The sequence below is a fragment of the Plectrocnemia conspersa genome, unplaced genomic scaffold (assembly GCF_051122295.1).
Source record: "Plectrocnemia conspersa isolate PC_06_02 unplaced genomic scaffold, ASM5112229v1 ptg000005l, whole genome shotgun sequence".
In the NCBI taxonomy this organism is placed as follows: Eukaryota; Metazoa; Arthropoda; class Insecta; order Trichoptera; family Polycentropodidae; genus Plectrocnemia; species Plectrocnemia conspersa.
The window spans coordinates 7,939,799-7,962,180 of NW_028277169.1; the positions used below are offsets into that span (position 1 = coordinate 7,939,799).

A 22,382-nucleotide genomic window follows, 5' to 3' on the forward strand; every position below is an offset into this window, starting at 1 on the left:
CAAATCTTAACTGTCTGTTTCCGCCCGAATCATTGCATTGACTATATTGATAGAACTATGCTCTATTCTATATCAGAGAGGGGAAATATAAGAGCAAATAAGTACTACACTCACTTCCTTTAAGAACTTCACGGTATACTACGACCACTTCGCTTCCAACTTGGAACTCGCACCAAGCGGAGCTTCGCTGAGTATCGACCGAGATAACCTGTAAAATACGGAGAATATCAGCCGCTTTTAACTTCACAAACTTGCAACAAAAACAAATTTTCATTAGAAATAAATGTATGTGCATAAAATAAATTATTAAAACGCATCAGATTCAATTGACAAATTTTAAACAAAATACTACAATTTTAATTTGATCACTAATTATAGTTATTAGACATACTTAAGTATATTGGTTAGCTCTTATTTTAATCCTATATATTGTTCATAATCTAACCACCTAATTTGTTTCAGCCGAGTTTGTGTTGTCTTCTAAGCTATCGACTTTGATAAAATACAAAGATTATAAATTCTTTAAACAACGTGTTACGAGCAGAAATAGAATACGCTGGGGCTGCTGTTCCAGTAAAACTAGATGTAACGCTTCTTTATACACAATAAATAATATAATCATCAAAGTTGTAGGAACACATAATCACTAGTTATTAAACTCCTTAAACTGTATAATGTATAGCTAATAAATAAATGTGAAGAATTTAAAAATATGTTTTCAATCCTGATTTTATTATTTTGATGTAATAAAATTATTTAATTTATTTTTGGCTTTATATATTCTGCTCGTTTATAATAAAAATATAATTTTTGTTTATTTTTTTTATTTTAGCTAAATACTCCATATCTAATAAAGGAAATATACTTTTACAATATATGGGATATGGCTACGCAAAATGGCGAACTTGCGGTCCTAAAGTTCATTGGCAATGTTCTACTCACAGAGCCAAGGGTTGCAAAGCACTACTGCACACTATAGGTGATGTGATAGTTAGATTTACAAATCCACACAATCACTAAGTTGCAAATAATCAAGATAATTTTTGCTGCGTACTTCAATTTTACTAGAATATGTATAAATAACCAGTAACCAATACAAATACTCATAATGTGCTTATTCGAGAACTAATAAAAATATATTCTAAGTCGAGCGGATTGATCCGAGGCATTTTCGTAAAAAAAACAGTCCTCTTACACATAATGAACTGCAAATTAAATTTAATTTAATTATAAAAGCTATTAAATGTATTGTTTCAAAAATGAATTACGTTGAACCCTTAAATAAATGCTTTTTTTAAATGTGAAATTAAACCAAATAAAATGACGAAAGTATTTTTACATTTTGTTTGGGCATTTTATACCTGTTTTTCTATGTAACATAAAAATGTCTATTATTATTTTTCTTACTTATTTAAGTAGAACATAATGGAGGAGCTCTCATATTTTTTTAATATCAAACCTCCATTCAACAAAACGTTTTAGGACATGGGTCATTAAGTGGTCGATATGACATTATTGTGGGTCGATTGGATGTCGATTAAAAAATACACTTATTGCATCATAATATTTAAACATTTTAAAATCAATGTTTATATATTTAATGTATTTATTAAAAATATATTTATTTTTTAATATTTTAATAAATATTTGTATTTTATTTTTATATTTTTTTATGTATTTTAACTACTGTGTGAAAAATATCTACAATAAAAAATCTCACTCACTTTGAAAATAGAATAAAATCGACCAATAAAAAAGTTTAAAATAAGGTATTGCATCTTATTTAATATATGGAGACTCTTAATTCCCAAAGAACAATAAGAAGTAATAAGTCACATAAAGAATTGCCCTTTTCCAACTAAATTTTTACACATAATAAGAATTGATTAGCAATATAGATGATATGGTATAAGTTATTAACTAACATGTGCTATAAGTGTGTATACTAAATTTTAATTTATTCTTCTAATATCTTGTATTTTGTTAATTATATTTTTAAAAATACTGTCTTGTGCTAGGGTATATGGGGCTGATGTTATTGAGGGGCGCTTTCGTGACGTAGACTTTGTGGCGCAGTCTCCGTTACGCAACTCTAGGGGTTGCAGTCTCTGGGGGGAAGCCTCTAGTCTGGAGAAGTCTCGACAATAGCCTTTCTGTAAAGTTGTTGCTTCTGTGGGCTCTACAGTGGTTCTTTGGAACACCGGCCAATATCGAAGTCTTCAAAATTTAAATATTTCCGACACTAAAATTTATATTTTGTCAGGGGTTACAGTCAAGTTTAATGACATCGGAATTTTAATAGATTTAATATATGTCACGCATTGTTACTCCGGATTATTTTCTGTTTGTGTGACACATGTTGGCCTTTCTTTCATATGTGTACCTTAGAACAGATAATCTATTTTTTTATGCTACGTATGTATTTATAGGTTTTGCACCAACACAAGCAATCTGGTATTAATATTTAAAATAATACGTTTTTTACTACTAATTAATAATATTATTTATTTATTTATTTTTCTATGAGAGAGTTTATACTACTTTTATTCGATTTCTTTACTATATTTGCTTTTAATTAAATATCATATATTAACAAAAGATTAGCATATAAACAAAGTCTCGTCCTTATCTCCCGCTTTTAACTGATAAGCGATGTGAAACAAAGATTCTTTTCATTCCCACGTTTGGTAAGATAAATATGTTCCTTACGTATCAATTTATCACATTAGAGTCAAAGCATCGAGTATCGTGTTTCGTACATTTTACTTTATCAACTCTGAGGTTTATCTTTATTTATAATCTCAGATTTCAATATTAAGTTTATTAACTTAAGTCTGAGTAGGTCGCAATGTATATATGTTATTGTGTATACAAAAGATGAGCTAGTGGGTGGAACATTTGTTTCGGGTTTGTGGCCGAAAAAGTGTGACTTTGTACCCAAAGAAAAAGCTGGTAACTAAATACAATTTACTACAGAACAAATCGGGTTGAATTCCGTATTACGAAACTGAGTAAGAATTAATGTCCTCTGGACGATTCGCTGTTGGTTGATCGTCTGCTAAAGTGTCACATATATTTATGATTTGAAACGTCTTTGGTGTATCATAGATGCGGATGTTGGTGGGCCAGTTGCATCGGTTGATTATTTATAAATATAAATATGTTCACGCTTTGAAATGTAGTGCGTCGTTAAGATTGGCATCCACACTTTTGAAACTGTTTTATTTTTCTAACACCTTTCTACATATAATATTTATATTTTTAGCTGCATATGGAATATCAAAGTTTGGAAAGCCTTTGATTTTATTGAACGGACATACATTCAGAAAGATGAAGACTGTCGGTCTTAAGACCTACTGGTACTGCGCATCGCACAGTTATAGAGGTTGCAGAGCTGTTATTCATACTGCCAATAATGCTATAATTCTGCTGAAAGACAAGCACACTCACGAACCGAGCTTCCAGAAGAAAAGAAAGAAATTTTGAAAAAACTATTTTTAAAATATAAGATTTTTTACTCTATTTCTATATTGTTATATCTGTCGTTTAACCTTAAAGGTAGCAGATTGATAAAACAAGTTTTATGATGTATGAATTTTAATTTTAATATCATATAATAACATAAAAAAAATGTTTAGTAGATTAGATGAAAATAAATATATTTTATCCTTTATTTTATAGTTCCTATATATCTACATATGTGTCATGTAATGAATAAATATTTATTAGAAATAAATCGTGTTTCTGAAACGCCTATGCTTCTAGTCTTGCTATAATTTATATAATATTTGTGCCATATGTATGTATATAAAATTGTTTTCTTTGCATTTTAAATTTATATTTTTAGTCTGTAATGTAGCAGATATCTTCATGTGTCAGTCAAATGATTCATCGTTTCGTGGATTCATTTGATCGAAACCTGAAGATATCCTTCTCATTACGGACGAAAGCTCATATAAAAAAATATTTATTTAAACTACAGAGAAACCTATATTTGAAAACTTAAAATAAAAAATATTTTGTTAAATTCTATATAAATAAATTTATTATATATTTAATACTCTGTATTAGCTAAAAGCTAATATTATTTTTAATACATAATATCACATATCTAAAATGTAATAATTTAAAATTATGTGGTGGGTTTATTTGTAACACCGAATATGTATTTTTTTAATTCGAATAGCAAATTTGAACCAAATTCAGTGAAATATCTTTATTATAACGAAATTCCCAGTATAACGAATCTTCTATTTGTCCCTGTAAAACTTTCATACTAAATGTTTTCATTGTAACGAAGACTGCTCTCAGTGTAACGAAATATTTTGATCCTAATTTAAGAATGACACAATATTTCTCCGAATACAGTTCGTCTTTGACTTGGCGTGTGCCAGATGTGTTCACTGTGTTTCGCCGACCCTCAAACTTTTTTATAAAACATTTTCTTAACAAAATTGATTGTGTTCATTACATCAATCTTATAAGAAGTTATTTTGATTTTGTAGTAATATGGTAATTAAAAATAAAATAAAAATATATCATATTCCTTATATTCAATATAAAGAATTTTCATTCAATTGTGTTGTGAGCTTCGCTATACTGAGATTTCACTATAATACCATAAGGCAGCTAGAGAGAACACACATGCTCAAAACACATGTACATAAAATGTAATTCGCTGTTCAAATAAATATTTAAAATAAGTTTCATTTAAATAGTTATTCGAGTTAATTGAATACTAATTTACCTATTATATTAGTAATATAGATTAATCTTTCGACCGAAGATTGGACTTCTCGTTGATTAATTGTATTCTAAATTGAATACGAAACACAAATAACAAAAGGCCAACGTAGATAAAAATCATCAAATATGAATTAAAAATGGTATTAGAACTAAACCGACGATATGTACATGTATTTTGTAACTTATACGAAAATAAATTGATGATTTTTAAGGAATAACTTGTTTTATTTGATATTTTTTGTATAATATTTTGGAATAAATCTTTCTATATATTTGGTTATTACTTTTTAACGTTGAGAACTAAACGGTGTAATGAAATAATTGATGGATCACAAGTTGTAAATAAATAATTTAATAAATAATGAAACTCATCTCATATTACCACGAGAATAACAGTGTCAATTATTTTCTATTCAGATCCTTTACCTACAGCTTAATGGAATTTATTATTTAAATACAGTCTTAATTATTCATAATTTTTTAAAGTCGATCCTCCTGCGTGCGCATTCTTCGTGGCGAGCCTAGAGTCCGTTGCACAGCTCTAGAGGCTGCAGTCTCTGTGAGTACTTCAGTCGCGCATGATGTCTATGTGAGACTGGCCCTTCAATGGCGCTCTAATGACTTTTGGGGAGTTCAATCGACTTTGGTTGGAACCCCATGGTAGGCTTAACTTCCTCGAGGATGACTCAACTGTGACTGATCCTCTAATTGACCTTTCTCGCTTGTCGCTTCTGGCGATGATTTTTAAAAATGTAGTTTGATCATTTGTATGACTTATTGGAATATCTAATGATTATGTATTATTTAGACAATGTACAGATTTTAAAATCCAAATTCTTAGTTAAGCAACTGTCTTTATAGCTTTTTCTCGGGTTACTTAAGCGACCAACGTCAATGTGTGAGCTTAGGTACTCGTTGCTCCGAGGAGTATTTCCTGAATCACCCCAGGGATCATATTTTCTTTGTTATCCTTACAAATGACATACATAAGCAATTGAGAATCCAGAATATGTATTATAAGCTTAAAAAGTGCTTAAGAGTATTCGTACAAATGCAGATTCGTTGTCTTTAAAAAAAGACAACGAATTTTTATAGCTTAGATGGAAGCAGAAATGATTTTTTTACATACATATATAGAATTGTATGTATTATGTTAAATTAGGTATGTAAAACTATATATTGTTTTATAATCTATGGTGCTCTTAATAAGCTATTATTCGCATTGAAATATAAAAGAGCTAAAGAATTTGCCATATAAATAGAAAAACACATTATTTATATTACAAGCTCATAAATTATTTTATGCATCGATCAGTACCGAAATTGAATAAGAGTAAAATCCAATAAAAAAATATTGTAATTTATTCACATAAAGTCATTAAGAAAAAATACCTAGATGCTAGAACACATTTTTTTGCAAAATTTTATTTTAAATTAAATTATTTTGTATTAAATAGTTCTCATTGCAGTTATTTCTGTCAATATTAAAAAAGATTTCTACTAATAATTATTTGTTTTATTTAAACGAATAGCATGAGCATCAGGCGCGTATGGTGAGATGCAAGGGCATTGTGTCCCTTGTATAATCACTTATTTATATTCCCTCATATATATAAATATGATCTATTTTATACAGTGTATGCTATTCATTTATTTTAAACTACAAAATAAATATATTAAAAATATAAAAACAAATGTATACGCAGATTTTTATTATTATAAAAAAATGCTTAGCATGAGAGGCGAATAGTAATGGATTCTAATACGAACATTTTGATACCATTGTTTTTTCAACACAGACTCAAGGTTCAGTTGCATATGGTTCAAAACCTTGATAAGATCAAGACAAAAAAACATGTCTAAGGCGTGCGGAACGTGCGTTCCGACGCCCTTATCTCTCACTCACTTTTGTCACCTAACACGCGAGCGAACGAAAGAAAAAGTATCTCACCATACGCGCCTGATGAGCATGCATTACTTTGTTGAATGGTAAGTACAAAATTAATTTATACAAAAATTATTGAGAAAATATGTGGCGCATATCTTAGTCCCTTGTATCGTTTACAATGATTTGTACGCAATTTCTTGGCATTGGTATTTCTATATATTATTTGTTTAATGAATGAAACAATATTAAACTTCACATCACCTTATTTTTATTTAAAAAAAATATATATTATACCTCACAATAACACTAAATTTTTATTTTTGTATATATTTTATTTTTTTTCCTTATCGTAAAATATTGTATTAAATAAATTGGTACTGACCTTTGTTTTTTATTACAGAAGCAGTACTTTTCGAGTCACCCAGAGGAGCGGTGTTGATAAGACTAGGTGGTTATACGTACAGAGTGATCAAAAAATCAGGCGCTAAAACAGTGTGGGTCTGCGCCACGCATCAAAAAAAGCACTGCAACGCAAGACTACACTCGATAGGAAATAGCATACTATCGAAGAGAAACTTCCATAATCACACTCCAAAATAGATTTGTAATCTAAAAATCACCTGCCATTGATTTTATAAAATATCATCTTTAATTAGAAAATTTTACTATTACTGTCCATTTGATAACTTTAACTTTGTCATTATGTCTAATAGTTTAATACGTGTTCTGTGCCTTGGTATCGCCTATATAGTATGTTTTATTCTACATTCTAAGGCAAATTTCTTATAATGCTGTGTTCGCATCAACGCAAGTATTCAGAAATTTTAAAAACAATTCCCAACTATTTATTTATTACAAATGCCAAAAAATCGACGGACTTAAATCGGACTCATTTACTTATAAAGTGTGAACGCGGTATTATACGAAGTTTATTTTATTTAATTTAATAAATAATATTAAATATTAATATTAAAATTATATTTGTTAAATAATCGATAGTCATGTTCCAAGGCTAATTATTTTATCTATCGTGTTCATTCCACTGTTTATCTTCATATATCAATATATATAATATAAAGGGTATATGTAAATTTTAAAAATAATAAGTCATCTTGTCTTTGTTTAATTATGTGTATAAGATTTGTTATGTGCTAATACATATTTTAATAACATAAATTACGCATCTCACGAATCAAAATGATGAATGATATTCCAAAGATTTTTATTTCAAAAATAAAATATAGTGAAGATGTAGATTTAAATTTGTAATCTGTTAAAATACATAAATAAAAATTTTATTTGCATGTACTTTTAAATTTCTATTTTGTTATGTTTTATATTTTTATATAATTATTATATTAAATTATATGTATCAAAATTTTATATCTGTGTCTTCTACTTTATTCAAAGTAAGGTTCGTTTTATTGTATATAAATTTAGTTTAACAATATTATTTTACTATTTTAATGTTTTCATCCTTGTATTAAAATGTATTTGTGTTTATTTATTATTACTATGTATGTTAATATGTGATCAATGAGAAAGAAATGTGAGTTAAACTCGCTGAAATGCTCGTCATTATGCAACGTTTCATGTTGAGGGGTATGTTGACGCCAGATTTGCGTGCTATGTTCGTAAATATCATTATGTTGTTTCCGAATGTTTTTAATAATGGCACTCGTATAACATACACTTGCACAAAATGATATTTTTATGATAAAATCCTATGCTATGTTTTAAAATATTTTATGCATGGAAAATATTCTGAAAGAACTATAAATGACCATTAAAGTTAGCTTAGTAAAAAAACGAACTCTTGGTACCTATAATGTTATTAATTTACAAAAATCTGACGTTAATATAATGAGTATAATATATGTTGGGCGAATTTTTATTCTTCAAAATTGTTTTGTACATAAAATAAAAATTATTCGTGTTATTGAAAAGTAATAAAGGAGACTGACCATTTTACTTTTTTTATTATTTATTTGTGTAGTAGTTTTTATAATATATTATTTTTTTATTATACTACAAACACTATTTTTTATTTTTAGCTGAATATACAAAGTCGCGAAGAGGAAGGACGATGATAAAGATTAATGGATACACATTTTGCAACAGGACACCAAATCGAGATTCTATTAGACACAAATGGTTATGTTCAACACATTTGTACAGAGGATGTCGCGCTTATGTCTACACAGAGAACGAGTGTATTGTCGATTCTAATACTACACATAATCATCCCCAAAGGGATGAAATTAAACACCCAAAATTAAATATAACTATATGTGATGCAAAAAATCCGAATCTCTTAAAAAATAATGAAAGTTTTTATTAGTGTTGATTTTGTCATGTATAGTGTAGTAAAGTAGTGTTACTTATTTTGCGTAACATTCAATTGCAGCTCTACGTTTTTTTATATTAATAATATAAATTTATGTTTTATTTTTTCAACATATTATTATTAATTAAATTCTATATAATTCTTTGATATTTATACAATTTCAATTAAGGTTTTAAAAATTGAAATACAAGAACTCAATTAGTTTTTAAGATAATTCGTTGAAAATGTTTTTATTTTTAAATAATATTTCATTTATAATACAAACATAAATTTGTAAAATCAGTTTTAGAAAATTGTGCTTTTTTAAAATTAATTTTATGTTGAAATAAAATACAAACTTTACAATCTAGTTTTAAACATATTAAGAAGAAATGTTCATGTAAATAAATTAAAAATAAATAAATAGATGTTTATTTGAGTTTTATTTTACCCTAAGAATATCTATGATTTTTATATTATTTATAATAAAAGGGTTAGTAAATGTTTTTAATATGCAATATATTACAAACAGAAAATTTTAATGCATTTTGTAATATACTACCAATAAGATATTTTGCAATACATAAATAATTGTATATGTAACTAAAATACTCAATTTAAAAATTAGGCAATTTTAACACGTTGTTGAAAATCTCCGTTTGGCTAAAATTGGGAGACGAGGACGCAACTTTTTTTGTATATGTCGCTTTTAAATGTCTATGAAACGTACATGTACGGTGATCGATTTTTCACTGTTTAAGGTACCCTAGATCAGTGGCGTAGCCAGGATTTTGTCAAGGGGGGGGGGGGGTTGTCAAGAAAAAAGGCAAGATAATTTTTGTAATTTATTTTTAATCAACATAAAATCACTCCGTCAAGTGGGGGTCCAGCCCCCGGACCCCCTTCCCTCTTCCTTCGCTACGCCACTGCCCCAGATAAAACAAAAAAAATCATATAAAAAAAACATTATAATTAAATAATATTTTTTTACATATTTGCAAAATTCAAATAAATAGAAAAATTTGTCGGTGATTTATAGAGAGAGAGATATAAGATTTATAAAGAGTACTGTTTTTTTAATTAAGTACGACAACGACGAAAAATATATGAATAAATATTTAATGAGTAAAATACACCACAAATAGCACATTACTAAAACAAACCTTCGAAGGAATTCGCTAAAAGTAAACGCCATATTCGACAAATCAAAAAACCGCTCCCCACCTTAAACGAATGTATTTATCGAATTGCGTTTAAAACGCCGACCTAAAAATGTTAAATAAAAATGTCGCTCGCAGATAAGAAAACGGTACGAGCCAATACATCTAAGTTCAAACTTTGACAACCGAGCAGCATTACAATTTTAATCTTAAAATTCGATTGAGAATGAGAAGGTAACTAGAGAGTGTTTGAGTCAACGACTATCTACAAGATTTAGTGAAGCTTTAAGAGTGAACCAATAAACCTTATAAAGTATACTATTGCATATCCTGAAACATTCATTGTATAAATCATATTTTTTATGTTATTTTATAAATAATAAAAAAAAAAAATTTAATTTAAAATATCAGTTGTCTGCGCTTATTTTCTTATTAAGTTGTGTAACCTTTGCTGTAATTTATAGATGTTTTATTTTATATGACATACTGTTGCGCAACTCCTTTTTATATATTTATATATTCGTGAGTATTCCTATCATGCTTATAGGAAATAATGTTTAAAACTAAGTATATCTAAAATAATGTTTTTCTTTACATTTTTAGCTCAAATGTTAATTTCGAGAAGAGGAAGACAGTTGATTGCATTCAAAGGTTACACTTACTTCACCAGATCTAGAGACGACACGAAAATGAAGAGGTGGCCTTGTTCCACACATATAAACCACCGCTGCAAAGCCTTCATACACACGATCGAAAACCAAATTATCAAGATTAACGATAACCACAACCATAAGCCAAACTTTCCACGCTGAGTGTGTAAGCTTATTACCCTCTTATTATTTTAATATATTTTTAATAATATATATAAATTGCTTCACTTTCAGGAAAAATAATACAATCCCAAAGGGGAAAGAATCTGATCGCTTACAAAGGCTTTACGTATTTCACAAGAGCAAGGGAAGATTCGAGATACAAAAGATGGCCCTGCTCTACGCATGTCAATCGTGGATGTAAGGCTTTCATTAATACTATGGATACGGAAATAGTCAAGGTACGCGGAAGTCACAACCACGCCACTACATTTCGTCGTTAATGGTTTTATCTTTATTGAGATAAAAATCTTTTACTTATAACAACTACATATTTATGTATGTGTGTATATAATACGCTCAGGTACAGATGCTGGATTTTTTTAAAATAAAAAAATAGATTGAATCATTTTTACAGAGTTCAATATTTCATATTTTATTTATTTAATTCCAGCAGTTTTGTATCAACAAATAGACATTAACAGACTATACATATAATAATATTTAAAATGCCAACTATTGAATAAATATTTAAAAACCAGTGTTTGTCTTTTTATCAAAGTATTAGTTTAAGGTTTATAATACAATTATAAACTAATAATGTTACCAAAATAATAATTATTGTAATATTATGAAATATAGTTTTTATACAACAATTACATGTATTATTAATGTATAAATCAGTGGTGTGCCATCCATACATGCGGTAGATTCAAAACGTCAACAGCATGTACGGTTGATGCAGATTGATGTTTTGAATCAACAGCATGTATGAACGGCACGCCACTGGTATAAATGTAAATAAAATATGTACACACATAATTCTTTTGCCATGTATATACGTTTTAAAACACGTGTACTAAAGATCTGTAATGTGTTCTTAAAATAGTATTTTTGTGCCAATTATGTAATTAAACAAATTTGTATGTGAAGCGTAAAATACAAATTGATCCATTATTGAGCAGCGTTATTAATTTATTATGAATTATCTCCTATTTCACATTTTTAAATTGTTGATCTTAGCTTTCGGGGAGGGGGGGGGGGTATTTTGTTATGACAAAGATTATTAATTAATATTAAATATGTTGCGCAACAATTGAGAAGCGTCCGAAAACTGCAAATTCCGTCTCCAGAGTGAGTTTGATCTATATTCGATACATTGAACTGAACCAGTGGATGTGAAGAGAGAAGCGGCAGCTTCTGCGATCTTCGTTGAGTTGAGTCGGCCCCTACCGATGCCTTGATCTCCGAAATTGTCTCAAATTAAGTAACGGAGAGAACATTTTCTTGGTTGTCTGTTAGATTTTGCTGTCTGCCATTTTTTTAATTAGACGAGTAATAACAGATTGGTTGGCCGCTAAGGCAGGTAAAAAACGGTCGTTTCTAGGGCAAACACAAATTTCTACAAAACACTGAAAAGGATAATTATATAATTAAAATATTTTCTTTATCGAAAAATAATTGCTAGGGTAATCAAATGTTTAGATTTTAAATTTTAAATGTTCAGATTACTTTTTCGTTTTTTTATTACTAAATAATTAAAACAATAAGAAGAAGAATGTCAATACCGGTAATACCAGTATTGACTAAATACCGTTATTTAAAATACCAATTTGAGACTTAAGCATGAAAAAGAGTTTCTTATGGTGTCCCATTTTCACAAAAAACCCTTTTTTTTAGAATGAGTGAAACAAATCGAACCGGTTTTTTTTATGCTTAATATATCAAATGAACCCGACAATTGTACTAAATAAAAGACATCCTCAGGAATTTGCGAAACTTTCTTTGGTAACATAAATGTGCTTGAAACATATTGGAATGCATCGACGAAAAACATCAGTGTCCGCGCATTCATGCAAGCCAAAGAAGCGCCGCTTCTACGGTTTACATTTATAAAAAATAAATATTTTTATTGGTATTCATATATTAATTAAAAATGTATTAACATATTTATATCAATTAAATTAATATAAACGTTTATGTTAAATATTTTATACGATTTTAATGTTTATTTTTAGGCACGAATTTTAGTCTGCATTGTATTTTATATTCTATAACGCAATGTGTCTGAAACATATCGTAATGCTTATATGAAGAACATCTATGCAAGCTGTGGAAGCGCCGCTTCGCCTGTATTAATAAAGCATTTAATAAATATACAAAATAAATTTAGTAATGAAAAATATAATGTTATTATAAATGATTATTTATTTTTCAGTACGAACTTTTGTTTGCAATTTCCTTTGACTTTTGCTAGACATTTGTATCTGAAACATATTGTAATGCTTAAACGGAGCATATTAATGGCAATGCGTCCATGTAAGCTATAGAAGCGATGTCTCTACTATTTTATTACAATAATCATTTAATAACCATAAACAATAAATATATTTTTTTAATACTATATAAATACAAAAGTTATATAAAGTATTTGAATAAAGTATGAATGTTTATTTTTGCCACAAAAAATGTCTCGCCAAATAACATATGTGACAGTGCGTCTATGTAAGCTATGGATGCACTGTTTTCCTTTTTTTATTTATTATATAGATTATTGAATAACCATGAAATAAAGATCTTATTTCCTTATGTAAAGTAGTTGATTATGGTTTGAATGATTTTTTTGTATGACTTTCGTATGCAATGTAAACCAATATTTGCTAGCGCAAATGGAATGCTTCAACGAATAATATTAGTGGCGGTGCGTCCATGCAAGCTGTGGAAGCGCCGCTTTCGTATATTTTTTTACATAAATCATTTAAAAAAGAGTTTATTTGTAAAATTGCTGTATCTAAATATGTATTTATTTAAATTAAATTAAGAGGTTACCCTAATTATATAATATATAATCCCACATTTTTATAACTATATCGCCGTAAGGCCCATCGTTGTATTATTTTTTATAGTCATGACTATAAATGTACTAATTTGTTGTAATTTTTTTGCTTGTTTAGTGGCAAATAATTATTGAGATGTTGACGTTTAAATTCCTATATTTAATAATAAAAAACTTAACAAAATATCCTACCCCTATCCCAATCTGATTTTTTAAATTAACTAATAAATACCCATTTTGTAGCTATTTTTTTGCGTATAATCTATTTTTTTATTTATACATCGTATATATGATACTAACACAATTTGTTTCAAATTTTAGGTAAAGCAAAGTACGTGCTATCCAGGCGTGGCAAACCTCTTTTGGAACTCAACGGCTACACTTACTTCAGATACAGGAACTGTGGACCCAAACAAAAGTGGAGATGTTCAGTGAATGCACTGTGCAATGCTCACATTTATACCGTCGGAGACTTGATCGTTTCCATGAAAGATGAACATATACATGAACAGTCAAAAGTGACGAGAAAAGCTTGTGAACAAATTTGCAAAAAAGCTCTCTCAACAGTAGAAGCAATGCTCGAAGACTCTTAGTTTGGTCAATACTTATTAAGCAACTATTTTATTTGTAAATAAATAATTAAATTTTTAACTTGTAATATTTACTGATTTTTGTAATATGTCTATCGATAAAATAAATAATAAATAATTTAATCTAATGGCATTCCAATTTAATTCAATTACTCACATAATTTTTTTGGTTAAAATAACACAAATTATATTTTTTTTATAATTAACTTTTATTTTTCAACTGTGGATTAAAAACAAACTATATTTTTAAGAAAGCTGTATTTTATAATACTTGATGTTTTGAAATCAGAATTAAAAAATCAGTGTGCCACAGCGCCATGGTGTGCAACGGCGCCCGGCAAAGTTTGCTTATGAAAATAATCTGTATGCGCCACCAGTCATTTTTATGTTGGTATTTAACATGAAATGTGCCCGACGTGGTGTCTTATAATTGAATGCATACTAGTATTTCTGAAGTGTCAGCTTTTTTAAGGTTCTGGGAAGTAAGTACCCAATAATTAAGAGTTTTGTTTGCTTATCAGTAAAATGATAGTGAACAAAATAATATTGGTAAATACTAGTATTTAAAAAAGCATACATATTAATTTATTAAAAATACTTAATAGTCATATTTTTTGTTATATTTATTTATTATTTATAACAATTATAATACATATTTTTTTATAATAATACATGTATATATAATTTATTTTTGCTAAGAAAAATTTGTTTTTGAAAAAACTGTACTTAAAGACGAATCAGATTTTATTTTTTATTTTTGTAGTTATAATACCTGTCGTTGAGAATATTCGTTCGCTTTTTGTTGATGTTGTCTTAAATGTAAGCAAAAATTTAGATTTTGAGTCCAGTTGATTGCAAAATCTTTAATTGATTTCATCGACTAAGATTTTATACCGTAGAAATATTCTGGTAGTTTATTAATTATTTGTTTGATTTTTCTTTAATTGCCAGCGTCATATTATTTCAGTATCCCATTCCGAAGTATTAAAAAAATTCCCATTATAGTTTTCATTGCTAACATAGTCGGGTTTTTGTGAAAAAAAATGTATTATTTATTTTTTATTTATAAAGTTGTGTTAATTCAAGAAACTTTTTTCTGTAAAAAGTCAGTCTTGAAACACTTAATGGCACAAAAGTTTAAATTTGAGTGGTTGTCTAATGCATTCAATAACAACCAGAGATTAGAATTGTGGCAATTAGTGCCTTAACAAACAAAAAATAACATATGCTTGCTAGGTGAGGAGTAACAATAGTAACACGATTTTATATTTTAAATAATTCTATTTTTCAAAAATAATTTTAAAAACATACTTACCCACTAAAGTCTAATTAAAATTTAAACACATAAGAACCAAAGCATTTATTTCAAGTTTTATTATAACAAAACAAAGCATTTATAAAAAAAATCAGAACCAGAATTCACATTTTTTTTAATATAGCATAATCAAAATTTAGATTAGGATATGATATATTTTTTAATAGTGACTATTTAATTTTATTTATATTCAAAAAATATATTACTTTTAATTTTAAATTACAGAATCCTTTTTTTAATTTATATGTTACACTGTGTAAAACAGTGTGACCTTATAATTTCTATATTAATTAACAGTTTATTGTAACTTTTAATTAAATATCCACAGATTCTAAAATTTTGTTATAAGTAATTGACATGCAGTTATGGCAAAAAGATATGATTTTCATATATGGCTATATGAAAAAATACTTTGTATATTAAATCAGTATTTTTTTTAGCTGAATTTAGATTGACTTCAAATGGGAAAGATGCAATACAAATCGGAAAATATAGGTTTTTTAAGAAAGCTCAATATCGTAATAAGTCACATTGGGGTTGTACTAAAAACAGAAGTAGAAGATGCAAAGCTCTACTTCATACAATTGAAAACACAATCGTCAAGAGACTCAACGAACATAACCACTAAACTGTTTTTAAATATAAAATATATTTATCTTTAGTAAATTAAAATACCTAATAAAACCTCATGTTTATATTAAGCTATATTAATTAAATAAATTCAAGATTATATGATAATATGTATTTTTATTACCAAAATATTTCTTTAATTAGTATCATAAAAATAACTAAGTGGATAGAAAATGTTTCAAACAAATTAACAGTGCCTAATTGCTCTTCAGCACGTCGTTGTTCAGCTCAACTTTCAATTCAAAAGCTAAAATTTGAAAATTGAAAATAACACAGTTGACCTAGAAATGGCAGTTAGAATGACATGTGCAAATGTCACGTCGCTTATGTTGACATATTATACTTTTGATATACTTATCTAAACCATTTATTAAATTTAAAATAGTAGTAGTTATTTTATCGCTTGCTATTTCTTACTTGCGCTTTTTTCGCGTGCATATTCAATAAGCAAGCTTCTGTTCAATGAGATTTTTAGAGATCTAATAACATATTTTGTGACATCATTGTGCATAACCTTGCATCTACGCTAAATTTATAAATTTAAAAAATAGGAAAAATCCATCGTAAGCGTAAGTATAATAATCCTATAGTATTTTAGTTATTGTATACAATTAATTATTAATCCCTATCTTTTTGTTTCAGCCCAAATGATATGGACTTCAAGAGGAACTCAACAACTGAGATTAGGACGTTACAGATTCACTAAAATATCGATATATGGTCATAAAACATATTGGAGATGCACTTCATTCAGTAGTAAAAAATGCAACGTTCTAATTCATACTGTCGATAATACAATTGTCAAGTATTGCAACGCACATACCCATTGATGTACTCTAATTTTATAAATAATATATGCTTAAACATCTACTTTCTCTTTCAAGTGAGCAGATTTTAAACATATTATTAATATTGAGGTTGAAATTAATGTGAAGAAAAACCTCGGCGCAAACTACAATATATGATTTGCAAATAATCTATCGAGTCTTACAAAGACAAACTAATAATAAAAATATAAGTCTAACTGTGACACGAGTCAGCATTTATATGTAGTGTTAATGTTAGGTTTAGGTGTACTTTCCTATATTTTTACCTTGAATATAATTAAGAAATAATGTATCTAATATTAAATATACATATATCATAGTTAGTGGTTCCATACATCTCAAAATAAAGGCTTAGAATATTTTAATTACAGAGGTATAACTACGTATGATCCATTGCGTGCACCACTGCGAGTCCAACCCTTATGGGCGGGTACCCAGCTTTTGACGGCCGGGTGAGCGGGGCTCCCCGGGGACTAAGTATGTTACTGAAGATGCATTAGTGTTTCTCCCGAGCGCTGAGGGAGGCGTGCTCTTGTTGACTGGCCTGTGTTGTTTTGTACTGCATGCATTGCGTATCATCCCAGTAACAGCACCACGCGTGTTTATTCTGGCTCAGTCGCAGCCTTGGCCCTCGGACTTCAGGAAAGGCAGAGCTCTTTGGCCCTGCTTGTGCTATTTTTCTATGCTTTGTTCGTCCTAGATAGTGCCTCGAGTTCTACCTCAGACGGCTAGCCCGAGAGGTCACCTCCCTCAAGGGTTTGGGTTTTAACCCAAGATTCCCTTGCTCTTCCACACTGTCAGATAGAAGCGTGTGGTGGATTGGCGCCCAATTATTTTAAGTGCAGTGATAAAATTGAATGAGTAGAAAAGAATCTGTTTTTACGATGCTTATCGGTTAAAAGAGGGAGACGAGGATGAAATTATTTTTGTACTGTGGTATAAGATCTGTTGTTTGCTCACATGTTGTAAATATGTACTATATTAATAAAACATAAATCTACTTTAACCACAGAAAAAATGTCAAATATTTTTTTAAATAATGCAAAGTTGAATATCACATATCTGATTATATTATGTCACATTCTTATTATAATAAAGCTGAAATGACGTCTTGAACCATCGTGACTTACTAAATTACCCCAATGCGTCACGATGATAAAAAAACAAAACGTTTAATTACTGCAATACACAAAAAATAAAAAATACTTCATATGTAGTAAGAGAGAGAAGTCGATTTAATTGGTAGTCTTTATTTATGAAAAAAAATTTTGAGTACAATAATGCATATAGTGAAAAAAATTTGTTAAAATAAGTAAGATTTTTTATTTTTGAAATTTTAAACAAAAATCATTTAATATAAAAACTAAACACACAAAATTAAACCATGTGATAAATATTAAAATAATAGTATCAAGCCAATCTAAGAATTATCTACTTCTAAATATGCATATATTAAAACCGGCTTACCGAAGCTTCGAAGGACCAACGAAACACAAACTAAAATAAAGTGTGCTACATCACATTTAATTCATTTCAACTTTTTATAGAAAGTAAGACAAGAAGCAGACCTCCTTGAAAAAAATTTTTCAAAATGTAATTTTTTTGAACTCTCGGAATTTATCCTCTTTGAATAAAAATTTCCCAGATGGCTTTTGAACAAAAATATTCGAAATGACCTCTAAAATAAAAATTTCGGAGATGGCCTTTTTATTTTTAAAGTCGTCCTGTGATATTTTTAAAATCTATCCTTATGAGATAATAAATGAAATAGCTAAAAGTTATACTAAAAATTTTTTTTAAACATGTCATTAAATAAGTTCTACAATACAATAAACTTCTTTTAATTTACCTCTGATTATGAAGTCAAAATACTGAGCTTGGTAATTTTGAACGAATTTATTTATTTATTGATTGATTTTTATTTTAGCCGAGTTTATATCTACTTCAAGAGGAACACAAATATTACGATTTGGTCGTTACCGATTTACTAAACTATCAGCTTATGGTGCTAAAACATATTGGAGATGCACTTCAATTAATAGCAAAAAATGTAAAGCTTTTCTTCATTCTATCGGTAATTCAATCGTCAAGACTAGCAACATACATACACACTGAAATTGTGTAACTTAAATTAAATGTTGTAATTGGCTGTATTTTTTTTAAATATTTAATAAATATTAACAAACAATTATTTATTTATAAACATCTCTCATCACTGTCATGATAAAATTATACAAGAAAAAATATACGCAATAATATTACACAATAAAATAATTACAAAGTATAATAAAAAAAAAAACATTGTCTAGCGTGCGTCTTTTCCAAACAAAGAGTAGTTTACGGCGGTACCTATGGATGATTAATGTCTCGGGACGGATGTGCTATTAAGTGGTCCGTATAATATTTTTAATTATTAAAGAAATTATTTGTGTGTATATAAAATGTGTGGCACAATTTTTGAGACGGGTTGATCTTTTGATGGATTTTTACGCAGTGCTTTTAATTGTATTGTATATTTATCTGAAAATTTTAAATTTCACGGTTTAGTTACTTTTGTTGCCTTCTTAGGAGTGAATAGCGCAAAATTATGAGCGGGGTATTTTAATATGCGGTAATTAATTATACGGTATAATTTTTGCAAAAATACTGGTATTAAATATTTATAATTAATATATATATTTTATTTTATTTTAGCTAAAATGGTAATGACTGCAAGAGGAACTCAACTTCTTCAACTGGGGAATTATAGATATTACAAACAATTAGTAATTGGTGCTAAGACGTATTGGAGATGTACTCTTATCAAAAGTAAAAAGTGTAAAGCTTTCTTACATTCTGTAGGTGATGTGATTATTAAGAATTTTAATAAGCACACACATTAGTAATAAAAAAACATCTATCTTAAAAAAATACTTTATACAATGTATATTATATTGAATATATTTTTAAATCTTTTTTTTTTAATTGCAATTATTTTATATATTTATTGTATCTATTTTTATAATAAATATTTTTTACCTTTAATTTATTATGTGTATCTTTTAAAAATCGAATTAAATTGTTATAAATGATTATATAACATGTAATACATTAAATTTATTTTTTAGCTGAAATTGTAACGACTGTGAAAGGATCCCAATTACTGAAACTGGGGGGCTACAATTTTTTTAAGTATGCAATATATGGCAATAAAACACATTGGAGATGCACGAGTAGGAATTCAAAAAAATGCAAAGCAGTTATTCATAGCGTCGGTGCTATAATTATAAAATGTTCTAATGAACATACTCATTAATGTGATTATGCAAAAATAATATTTATTCAATAGTAGAATGATCTAATAAGATTTAAAAAATATTCTCAATCAATTACAATAATCATGTACATGTTATTTCAAATTATGCAACTTAAATATATAAACATAACTTATTCAAAATAAATGTAACTTACAGAACAGAAAATGTTTTTTTTTTACTACAGTATCAACAAAAATAATAATCCAAAACATATAAACGCATGCTTTCAAACCGGTTTAATGCCCAATCCAGTTCAAATATGAGGATTCAAGTGCTTCCTAACCTTATTTGACTTAAATACCCCTTGGTAGCCTCATAATATTTGATATCACTGATTTAATATATAATAATATACACAGCTGTGGCCAATTGAAGGTTGACATGGCGGTTCTTACACGTATTTTGATTGTTTTTCAACTTTGATGCATTTTTTACACATTTTTGAATTTATAATAGATAATAATAATGATTAAATTTTGTTTTCTAATAATACTGTTAAAAAATAGGTGTATTGTAAAATTAGGAAGGTATAATTGCATCAATTCTGGAAGAAATGCATTTTTTTCGTCGTCCCAGTAAGTGCATAATGGCGAGCCTCTAACGCAACACGTGCGCGCGACCCTTTTTTCTTCTATTCTATTGTTGTTTTTGTCTTCACTGTATATATTATTTGTATTATATTAAAATTGCCTTCGCTAGTAATTAATATGATTTGTTTTATTGCAGCTCAAATGATACTCACTTCAAAAGGAACTCAACTCTTAAAAATTGGAAATTACAAATTTTATAAGCAATCAGCTCTCGGCATCAAGACATATTGGAGATGCACCGGAATAAGTAGAAAAAGATGCAGAGCTTTTCTTCATTCCATCGATGGTATAATTGTGAAGGCCAACTACGAGCACACCCATTGATTTTATCAAACATATTTTATTCAATATATTGTACATATACTTTTATATCATATAATTATATTAATCTCCGTGATTAAACTTATAATAAAATTATCTAATATGTATTTATTTTTAATTTAATTAAATCTTAAATGGAAATATAACTTATAAATCATAAATGAATGCATAAATATTTTAATTTTTTTTTTAGTATTTACGACTCAAAGAGGAGCCCAATCAATAAAAATAGGACGATACAAGTTTTATAAACAAGCAATGTATGGCAGTAAGACACATTGGAGATGCACTGGAATGAGCAGTAAAAAATGCAAAGCTTTTTTACACTCTGTGGATGGTGTCATTGTAAAGGCTAACTACGATCACAATCATTAATTTTTTATGTATTTTTTATAAATAATGAAAAATAATTTCGTGAAATTATTTTTCATTATTTATAAAAATATATATATTTTTATGCTTAAATAACCTATAAGGCTTTAAATAACATATTTTTTTAGATAACTAACATTACTTTTTAATAATTACTTTATTTTATTATTATATTTATAATAACATTGGTTTAAAATAAAAGCTTTAAAAATATGTACTAATATTACTGAAATGATGTTTTTAACATACCAGATCTTTTACCATTTTTAATGTACTCTAACTATATTTTTTTAACAATTGAAGCTCATAAATAGATAAGCAAACTGTCCCTACATACCGGGAGTCATTTTATGTTGAAAAATAATATTATTATATACAACTAAGCTAAGCGTAAGATAAGCAATAACGTTTTAATTTGATTCGTATTTTAAATAAGTTTATTATGGTTCTCAAAATGTATGATTCTTGCATTTTAAATAATATAATATTCAACATGTTTTTTACTTTAATGAAAAATATATATTATCATTATTGTATTCGTTATTCAAATAAATTATATTTTTAACTTGATTGTTTTTATTTTATCTATGTATATGTTTCGGGGCTATATGTATAATACTAAATGAGACACAGTAATCCTTAAAATTCAAATGTTATTAAATACATTAAAAAAAAT

At 27.8% G+C, this 22,382-nt stretch overlaps 1 protein-coding gene and 2 long non-coding RNA genes across 46 annotated transcripts in view; 2 read left to right on the top strand and 1 right to left on the bottom strand.

The window, feature by feature from the left end:
* Positions 1-22,382, bottom strand: part of LOC148234762 (uncharacterized) — a 564,675-nt gene that overhangs the window by 471,714 nt on the left and 70,579 nt on the right. The window lies entirely within an intron of this gene.
* On the top strand, positions 264-11,887 carry LOC148234777 (uncharacterized). 2 transcript variants are annotated; one of them, XR_015809813.1, is made up of 3 exons: positions 264-979; positions 3,266-10,936; positions 11,005-11,887. It is a non-coding gene; the product is annotated as an uncharacterized LOC148234777 (long non-coding RNA). The 2 variants fall into 2 exon arrangements; XR_015809812.1 differs by having other exon boundaries at positions 264-10,936.
* Positions 15,787-18,240, top strand: LOC148234778 (uncharacterized). Its single transcript, XR_015809828.1, has 2 exons — positions 15,787-17,105; positions 17,185-18,240. It is a non-coding gene; the product is annotated as an uncharacterized LOC148234778 (long non-coding RNA).